The 10,870-nt window shown below is 38.4% G+C and overlaps 1 long non-coding RNA gene and 1 pseudogene across 1 annotated transcript in view; both read left to right on the forward strand.

Moving 5' to 3' along the window:
- LOC113633561 (uncharacterized) overlaps positions 1 to 10,870 on the forward strand; it is a 59,027-nt gene that overhangs the window by 34,276 nt on the left and 13,881 nt on the right. The window lies entirely within an intron of this gene.
- Positions 4,297 to 5,973, forward strand: LOC113633559 (phosphatidylinositol N-acetylglucosaminyltransferase subunit P pseudogene; annotated as a pseudogene).

Consider the following 10,870-nt stretch of genomic DNA (forward strand, 5'->3'; position numbering starts at 1 on the left):
TTCTTTGGTGAGGTATCTGTTCAGATCTTCTGTTCATTTTTTAATTGGGTTGTTTATTATCTTATCATTGAGTTCTAAGAGTTTGTATAATTTATATACAAGTCCTGTACCAGATATATGTTTTGCAAATATTTTCTCCAAGTCTTTCACTTGTCTTTTCATTATTTTAATGGCGTCTCTTGCAAAGAAATTTAATTTTAATAAGGTCAAACTTATTAATATTTCTTTCCTGGATCATGCTATTGGTGTTATATTTAAAAACTCGTTACCAGACCCAAGGTCTTGCAGATTTTCTCCTTTGTTTTCTTCAAGAAGTTTTGTAGTTTTGCGTTTTACATTTAGGTCTATGGTCCATTTTGAGTTACTTTTTATCAATATATAAGGTGTAAGGTCTGTGTCTAGGTTCATTTTTTTGCATGTGGACATCCATCACCATTTGTTCAATCACCATTTATTGACAAGACTACCCTTTCTCCATTGAGTCACTTCTGCCCCTTTGCCAAAGATCAGTTGGTTATACTTGTGTGGGTCTATTTTTGGACTCTCTCTTCTGTTTCATTGATCTACATGTCTGTTTCTTCACAAGTACCATGTTGTCTTGATTATTGAAGACATACTATAGTAAGTCTTGAAATTAGGTAGTGTGAGTCTGGAAACTTTGTTCTTTTTCTTCAGTATTGTGTTGGCTATTCTAGGTCCTTTGCCTTTACATATAAACTTTAGAATCAGCTTGTTATTATCTACAAAATAGCTTGCTGAGATTTTGATTTTGATGATATTGAATCTACAGATTAAGTTGGGAAAAATTGACATCTTAACAATATTGAGTCTTCCAATCCATGAAGATGAAATAGTTTTATTTATTTAAACCTTCTTTGCATCAGTGTTTTCTAATTTTCCCCATAGAGTCCTGCACATATTTTATTAGCCTTATTCCTAAATTTTTCATTTATTGAGTGCTATTTTTTAAATTAAATTAAATTAAATTAAATTTTTTTATTTTTGGCTGTGTTGGGTCCTTGTTGCTGCATGAGGCCTTTCTCTAGTTGCGGCGAGCAGGGGCTTCTCATTGTGGTGGTTTCTCTTGTTGCGGAGCATGGGCTCTAGACACACGGGCTTCAGTAGTTGTGGCATGTGGGCTCAGTAGCTGTGGCGCACAGGCTTAGTTGCTCCACAGCATATGGGATCTTCCCGGACCAGGGATCAAACCTGTGTCCCCTGCATTGGCAGGCGGATTCTTAACCACTGTGCCACCAGGGAAGTCCCTATTGAATACTATTTTAAGTGGAATTGCTTTTTGAAATTTTAGATTCTAATAGTTCATTGTTATTATATAGGAAAGTAATTGACTTCTGTGTATTAACATTGTATCCTGAGACTTTGCTATACTCACTTTTTAGTTCCAGGAGGGTTTCTTGTCAATTCTTTGGGATTTTCATGTCATCTGTGAATAGAGTTGTGTTTCTTCCTTTCTAATCTATATAGCGTTTATTTCCTTTTTTGCCTTAAAGCACTAGCTAGGAATTCCAGTACAATGTTGAATAAGAGTGGTGTGAGAGGACATCGTTGCCTTGCTCCTAATAATAGGGGAAAGCATCCAGTTTCTCACAACTAAGTATGATGTTAGAGCTGAACAGATACCTCGCCAAAAAAGATCTATAAATGGTTAACAAGCATATGAAGAGATGCTCAGTATCATTTGTCATTAGGGAATCACAGATTACAACAATGTGATACCACTATATACCTATGAGAATGGCTCAAAAAAAAAAAAAAACCGCTGGAGAGGACAAGGAGCAACAAGAACTCTCATTCATTGCTGTTGGAAATCCAAAGTAGTAGAGCCACTTTGTAAACAGTTTAGTAGTTTCTTACAAAACTAAACGTAATCTTACCATATAATCCAGCAATCATGCTCCTGATTTGAAAACTGATGTCCCAACTGGCAACACAAAAACCTGCATGTGAATGTGTATAACAACTTGATTCATAATCTCCATCAATAGGTGAACGACTAAACAAAGTATACATCCATACAGTAGAATGTTATACAACAGGAAAAAGAAGCTGTTCAAGACATGGATGAATCTTAAATGCATACCACTAAGTGAAGGAAGCCAGTCTGAAAAAAAACAACAGATGTATGAGTCCAATTACAAGACATTCTATAGAGATGGTGAGCAAACTATAGAGATGGTGAGCAGATTAGTGGCTGCCAGGGGTTCAGGGTTGGAGAGGCTTGAAAAGGTGAAACCCAGGGGATTTTTTTAGGGCAATGAAACTATTCTGTATGATACTGTAATGGTGAATACAGCATTAAGCATTTTTCAAAGCCATTGAGCTTTGCATTACAAAGAAAAAATCTTGATGTACGCAAATTAAAAGAAGTAATTTAAAGGGTCAGAGATCCCATGATGGAATACAAGATGTGACTAAAGAATATAAATATATTCCAAATGTGTGAAACAACCTCACTGAAATAGGAAGGGAAATAACATGCTGACCTAAGTACTTTGGAAATGAGAGGAGTCTATATGACTAAAAGCAAAAAGAATTGTATATAAGTACCATTTTCCATGGGGGTGTGGGTTAGGAATTCTGAAACTACTATACATGTATATTGGAATTGAAGAATTAAGTAAATGAATGATGGGTGATGGGAGCAAGGTTGTTAGAGTGGGAGGTTATAGATAAGCAAGCAGAAGAAGCTAGAATAATACATGTCCTAATGGATTAGAGTTGGAAATATCAGTATGAACGCATGTTTAGCTTAATATAGGTACAAGTGGTTACAAATAGAAATATTTAAGACGTGTATATATATATGGGTTAGTATACACATCTGTGTTTATTTGTTCTGTCAACTGAGAGCACCTAAAAGATATGATACCCCAGTAACAATGAACACACGCCCCAGATCTTGGTTTCTAATACCATTCTCCAACAAAAGGAACCAAGGCTCCTTGGAGAAAAAGCTGATTCTAGGAATGGGGCAGGCTAGCTACAATTTGAGCCTAGAACATTTTGTAGTGCCAGGAAGTTAAAAAAAAAAATGTTCACAAAAACAAAAATCAAAAACCCCTACAGTGATGGCATATGTCAAAGGGATATCAGAGCCAATGGAATAGAACTCTTAATGGCCAAAGCTGGAACAATTTGAGCAACAAAATTAATAAAGTAGTATTGTATTATAACTCTAAGTATAAAATTCATGATTCCATATTGGTATAAATAAATGACTGAATAAATAAGTAAATTGGGGAGACTAGATATATCTCTCATACAAGTAATTGATGTAGATATTCTGCCCTTAAAAGGATGGAACATTATTTTCCACTCCTTAAATGTGGGTTGTATGTGGTGACTTTCTTCCAAAGAGTACAGTATGGAAAGAGAGAGGAAAAAAAGAGTAAGTTTACAGTAGAGAAGCCTGACAAACACTATCAGCCAGGTGATCAAGGGTAACATCAGCAGTGATGTCATATTGTTAATATGTTCCCTTGATTTGATGTGATGAGGATGGCACTTTACCTCTGTGGTTGTCCTCCCCAAAACACATTACCCCAGTCTAACCGTGAGAAAAACGTCAGACAAATCACAACTGACAGATATTCTACAAAATATTAGACCAGGACCCCTCAAAACTCTTAAGGGTCATAAAAAAAAACCACCAAAAAAAACCACCAAGAAAAGTCCAAGAAACAGTCACAGCCAAGAGGAGCTAAGGAGATATAACTGCGAATGTAGTATTGTATCCTGGATGGGATCTTGATGCAGAAAAAAGACATTAAGGGAAAACTGAGGAAATCTCAAGTATTAGCTTTAGTTAACAAGAATGTATCAAGATTGACCCATTAATTGTGAAATGCGAATGATAGGGGAAACAGGATGTGGAGTATATGAGAACTCTCTGTACTATCTTTACAATAATTCTGTAAATCTAAAACTGTTCTAAGAACCTAGGGGCGGGACAGGAATAAAGATGCAGACATAGAGAATGGACTTGAGGACATGGGGAGGGGGAAGGGTAAGCTGGGACAAAGTGAGAGAGTGGCATGGACTTATATATACTACCAAATGTAAAATAGCTAGTGGGAAGCAGCCACATAGCACAGGGAGATCAGTTCGGTGCTTTGTGACCACCTAGAGGGGTGGGATAGGGAGGGTGGGAGGGAGACACAAGAGGGAGGGGATATGGGGATATATGTATACATATAGCTGATTCACTTTGTTATACAGCAGAAACTAACACAACATTGTAAAGCAATTATACTCCAATAAAGATGTTTAAAAAAAATAAGATAAAAAAGAAAAATAAAACTGTTCTAAAAAAAAATTATTTTGAAATAAAAGGAATGGGCATGGTCCCTGTGCCACCTGAAGGGGGTCCTACTGCACCTGTGCCCAGGCTGGGGGCACCATCGCCCCTTGGTCTTTCCTTCCATTTTTCCTCTCTACCCATCTCCCTCTGCTGTGCTTGTTTGTGCAGAGGGCTCAGTTCTGAGACTGTCTAAAGCCATTGGGAAAATGGTGGAAAATTCACCATCATCATTGCCAGAAAAAGCGATTTATGCCTTTGTTCTTAAGCTCCCAGTTTGGCTTCACACTCCATCTCCTGTGTGTCTTTATTCCTGAATCTTGGCTTAACTCCTCAGGCTTAAGCTTTTGGCCTCAAAAATATTGGACAGTTACATTATCTGTCCACCTCCTATTTCTTTTTTTTTCTGTCCATCTCCTATTTCTATAGTAAGTGGCTACAATAACCAGCTATGTACTCTTATTTGGAGTTCATACAGTCACAGATAACTATGCTAAAAATCAACAGAAGAAATACCGAGAGAAGTCATCCCAGATATTCCTCTTGGTGAAGCAAATCAAGTGTCCTTTCTTGCAGCCAAAGAACTTTATACTCCAAACTGAGTTATATGTAGACTTAGTAACACAAAGCATTTATGTTTTTGAAATAGTAATTTTGACCACAATTATATTACCTCTTCTCTTATTAATACCCAGTATTCAGATGTTAAAAAAAAGTAAGTTGAACTTCTTTTAGATTAAGTTCTATTAATAATGTAAATGTTCTTAAATATTAGTTATTATGAATAGAATAAGTAAAATCCTGCATTACCAAAAAATTTAAAAATAAATAAAAGGAGTGAACTATTGATACACACAACAACTTGGATGGATCTCAAATTATGTTGAGTGAAAAAAGTCAAACACAAAATATTACATTTGTATAACACTTTGACGTATAGCAATTTATATTAAAATTTTTAAATAACAAAATTACAGAGATAAGAATAGATTAGTGTTTGCTAGGGGTTAGAGATAGAGAGAGAAGGAGGGCATGAGTACAAACAAAGCAGGAAGGATCCTTGTGATGATGAAACAATTCTGTGTCTTGACTGTGGTGGTGGTTACATGAACATACACGTGATAAAATTGCATAGAACTACATGCACACACATGCACACACATACACACAAGGGCATGTAAAGCTGGTGAAATTGGAATAAGCTTTGTGGATTGTACTAAAGTCATCTGCCTGGTTGTAATATGGTACTATGGTTATGCAAGATGTTACCATTGGGGTAAATGAGTAAAGAGTAAATGAGTAAAGGGTAAATGGAATCTCTCATTACATTTTTAAAGGCATTAGCTATTGCTTTTACTCATTCTTTTTAAAAAATTGACATATAATTTTTATGCCATAAAATTCACGCTTTAAAGCTTGTAATTCTGTCATTTTTAGTATATTCACAATTATGCAGCTATCACCATTAATTCCAGAACATTTTCATCCCTCCAGAAGAAACCCTGTATGCATTAGTAGTCACTCCCCATTCTCCCCTCCCCCTTCCTCTAGAAACTGTTAACCTACTTTCTGTATCTGTGGATTTGCCTATTCTTGATATTTCATATAAGTGGAATCATACAATATGTGTTCTTTTGTGTCTGGCTTCTTTCATCTAGCATGTTTTCAAGATTCATGCAACTTGTAGCATGTATCAGTACTTTATGCCTTTCTGTGGTTGAATAATATTCCATGATATAGATATGCCACATTTTGTTTATTCATTTGTAATTGATAGACATCTAGATTGTTTCTACTTTTTGACTGTTATGAATAATGCTGCTAAGAATATTTATGTGCAAGGGTTTGAAAGTAGGTTTTCAATTTTCTTGGGGACATACCTACAAGCGGAATTTTGGGGCCATGTGGTAACTCTATGTTTAATTTTTTGAGGAACTGAAACAGTTTTCCAAGATGCTGTGCCATTTTACATTCCCGCCATCAGTGTATGAAAGTTCCAATTTCTCCACATCCTCACTAACACGTTATTGTCTGTCTTTTTTTTTTTTTTTGAAATTTTTTTGATGTGCATCATTTTTAAAGTCTTCATTGAATGTTACAATATTGCTTCTGTCCTACCTTCTGGTTTTTTGGGTTTTAGCCGGGAGGCATGTGGGATCCCAGCCCCCTGACCAAGGGATCGAACCCACAACCCCTGCATTGGAAGTCGAAGCCTCAACCACTGGACTGCCAGGGAAGTCCCTGTCTTTTTTTTAAAATTTATTTATTTTATTTTATTTTTGGCTGCGTTGGGTCTTTGCTTCTGCGCACGGGCTCTTATCTGGTTGTGGCCAGTAGGGGCCACCCCTCGCCGCAGTGCACAGGCCTCTCACTGCGGTGGCCTCTCCTGTTGTGGAGCACAGGCTCCAGGCACATGGGCCTCAGCAGTTGTGGCACACGGGCTTGGCAGTCATGGCTCGTGGGCTCCTGAGCGCAGCCCCAGTAGCTGTGGCGCACAGGCACAGCACTCTGTGGCACGTGGGATCTTCCCAGACTAGGGCCCGAACCCGTGTCACCTGCACTGGCAGGTGGATTCTCAACCACTGCGCCACCAGGGAAGCCCTGTCTGTCTTTTTGATTATTGCCATAGAAGTGGGTGTAAAGTGATATCTTATCGTGGTTTCGATTTTCTATTTCTTATGGACTCAGTTTTAGTAGCTTTTGTCTTTCCAGGAATTTGTCTGTTTCATCTCTGTTTTCTAATTTGTTGGCATATAATTATTCATAGTTTTCCCCATAGCCCTTTTTATTTTTGTAAGGTTGATAGTCATGTTCTGTCTTTCGTTGCTGATTTTACTCATTTGAGTCTTTTCTCCTTTTATCTTTTTCAATCTAGCTAAAAGTTTGTCAATTTTGTTGATCTTTACAAAGAACCAACTTTTGGTTTTATTGATTTTCTCTATTGTTTTTCTAGTCTCTATTTCATTTATTTCCTTTCTAATCTTTTTTTCCTCCCTTCCTTTACTTGCTTTGGTTCTAGTTTGCTCTTCTTTTTCTAGTTACTTCAGGTGAAAAGTTAGGTTATTGATTTAAGATTTTTCTTTCTTTTTAAATATAGGCATTTATAGCTTCTCTTTATATTCTTTTGCAACTTCATGTGAATCTATAATTATTTCAAGTTTTTATTTTAAATAAAAACATTAAAAAAAGTATGTACTTATGCTATGCCAGGGGAGCTGTGTGTAGTGATGGCTCAGTCATTGCACATACCCTCAAGGAGCTTAGTCTAGTGGAGAAAGATAGATACAGAGTGATTTGAAAGATGAGGAGATGGCTGCAGAGAGGAAAAAATACTGAAGGATGTCCAGTGAAGCCATGAAGGCACAATTGAGGGCTTACATGAATTGAAGAGTGATGCTTTCATCATGGGAGTTCCATACTCAGAGAGACCAGTCCCTAAGGAGGTTGAGATTTCTGAGATTTTTAGGGACCACAGCTAAAGCCATTTGGGACAGGGATGGAACCACACTCTGATTAAGGCTAATGTTCCTAGCTGAGGTCTCTTCTCTGCAGCTCAAATGCTCAAAGATATCCCCATCTCCTACCAAGTCACTCAGAATGTTCAATATATTGCAGATTGACTGCCTCTGAAGGATAGCAAGAATGATGTTTGAACAGGAAGGAAAGGCTAGAAAATTCGTTGGAGTTGCTAATATTGTTTAAAATTTCTTTTAAGTTTAATTTTGAAATAATTCCAGACTTACCAGAAAGTTGCAAAAATAGTACAAAGAACTGCGAATACTCTTCACCCAACTTTCCCAACTCTTCCAAACATTAACAGCTTGCACTGAATTGCTAACACTTTTTAATATTTATTAAAAAAATTTTTTTTGGACTAAGTAACATTATTTTAGTTTATAAAGCAAAACAATATAAAGAGGTACACAGGTGAAAACTCTTGTTTTCGCCTCCGCCCTTCTACCTCATCATTCTCTCCCCTCACAAACACTCGTAATCATCCGGGTTTTTTTGGCTGCACCATGCAGCTTGTTGGGTCTTAGTTCCCCTATCAGGGATTGAACCCAGGCCCTCAGCAGTGAAAGCGTGGAGTTCCAACCACTCGGCCACCAGGGAATGCCCATCCATATATTTTTCTTTATGCAAAAATAAACAAAATATTTTTATACCTCCCCTTCTTCTCTTTCCCACCCAAAAAACTGTTCTGGACCTCACATTCATCATTTGACAATAGAGCTTAGAAAGATTTCCCAACCAGAACATAGTAATGCTTTTTTTTTTTTTTTTTTAAATTTAAAAAAGACTTGAGGGACTTCCCTCGTGGCGCAGTGGTTAAGAATCCGCCTGCCAATGCAGGGGACATGGGTTCGAGCCCTGGTCCAGGAAGATCCCACATGCCGTGGAGCAACCAAGCCCATGTGCCACAACTACTGAGTCCACGTGCCACAACTACTGAAGCCCGCTCATCTAGAGCCGGTGCTCTGCAACAAGAGAAGCCACCATAATGATAAGCCCTCTCACCGCAGCGAAGAGTAGCCCCCACTCGCCACAACTAGAGAAAGCCCGCGCGCAGCAACAAAGACCCAACGCAGCCAAAAGTAAATAAATAAATATTTAAAAAAAAAAGACTTCGGTATTTATCCCATTAGTATTTACCCCATCTCTGCCCCACCGTCCTCCAGCATCGCTTTAGACATAGCTCATGCTTCCTCACTCTCTTTCCTGTCTAACCTCTATTGTTTAAATCCCCAATTCTCCAAGCATAGTTCATTCTCTGTGCTGACAAGCTCAGAGCTTTTACAGACCCCAGCTAGTATGACTGGAGCAAAGCCACCAACCCCCTGTGCCATCAGGACCATAGGGACACATTCAGAAGGGACAGCAACAGGATGATGATTGCCTTAGCATGAGCAACGCCCCAAAGAGATCACTCTGGGCCAAGAATAAAAGATGATATGGAACAAGGCCTTGTTGCCAAGCAACCCCAGAGGGGATGAAATTAACGCAGTCTGTTTTTCATGTAACTGCATCTCAGATGAAAGCTGAGGCCAGAGTTGATCCCATGCAAAATTAATAATTACCGTGTGATTCTTTCTTTTAAATGGCTGCTGCCAAAAGGCTGAGAACTGAAGAAACCAGTCCTTTTTTAAAAGGAGTGAGGGGGAGGGAAAAAAAAACAGAACAAGTAAATTCAGATGCTGTGTTTTTCCATTTGAGTCTTAGGTAGGAAATCAGGCATTTCTATCTTAGACTGCTGTTGAATCTGCCTGGTGGGAAACCTGCATTAATAGTAGTTCCCAAGTTGACAAGATAATATGCACCAGAGAGCTGTGGAAAGATTTTTTTTAGAGGCGAGAGAAAGCTTCAGATCACTTGAGACCATTTTAATCTCCTTTTCAGAAAATTTAAAATGTACTTTTCCCTATTAGTATGTTCAGAGAGGTTAAATTACCATAAAAATAAAATATCCCTACTGCTTCCACCCACTCTCCCTAACTCCACACTAAAGGCTGAAGGAAGAGCACAGCTTGATATGCTTAGTAACTCTTGCTTTTTGAGAGCTTATCAATATTAAAAAGACATAAATGACATAGAAAAGAAGATTCCACCCCCACTCAACTTCTGCTGCATTAATTTGGGTAAATTAAATGTGTGGTTAGAGCAGAGCAATGGCCTTCTTACCAAAAGAACCTTTTTGATTATTATTTTGTGGTTGTACAATAAAACATAACTCAAAAAAAGAATTTTTAGCTAAAGAAACTAATTTTATCAGAGAAGGAAAACTTTCTTCCTGAATGGGAGGTCTGACCCTAACTTCATGCTGGGAAGGTAGGAACCAAATTAGGTGTCTTCCTCACTGTTTATGCAGTATATTTATTATTAGCATTGAGGCAGGACACTCTGTTGCTTCCCTTCTGCCACCCACCCCCTCACCTCAAACTGGTCCAGTTTGGGCAAATACCCTCCCAACCAGCTTGCCTCTGTGAAGCAATGAGTGCTTGCTGATAGAGCTGAGCAGAATGTACTAGAACATGGAGAAAACCAGATAGCAAAAAGCATATACACTTGATTTTTGGAACCTCTGTTATTTGCGGTCTCAGCAGGAAACAGATGCTACATTCAAACTGTGTGCTTTGAGGAACATTTAATAAAGGCATTATTTACAAGGGTTGGTGGGGGAACCATAAAGGATTGATGTTTTCTTGGGCAGGTAACATTGGATTGGGAGTCATTATATGTCTAAGGCCTGAAGAAGTGAGAGAATTGGGAGGCAGAGGGGTAGTACGGAGGGGGCCTCCTTGTAAGAATGTAGCCTTCATGGGGGCATGTATACCCTGGTACCACTTGCCTCCTTGTCTCTGATCTCTGGCTAGGGTTCCCCATTTGGCTGAACCCCACTGGAAGTCAGGGGATAAGGAAGCCTTTGAACGTAGTCAGTGTAGGTGAGCCTCCCAGGCATGGAGCATCGGGGAGAGAGATTGTGACACACGAAAGACAGCCAATGCTAAACCTCCGTTAATCTCTCTGGTTCCCAGTCTATTCAGTCATTCATTC

This window comes from Aethalodelphis obliquidens, unplaced genomic scaffold (genome assembly GCF_003676395.1).
Source record: "Aethalodelphis obliquidens isolate GAN/ISIS:26980383/991018 unplaced genomic scaffold, ASM367639v1 scaffold40, whole genome shotgun sequence".
Taxonomy (NCBI): domain Eukaryota; kingdom Metazoa; phylum Chordata; class Mammalia; order Artiodactyla; family Delphinidae; genus Aethalodelphis; species Aethalodelphis obliquidens.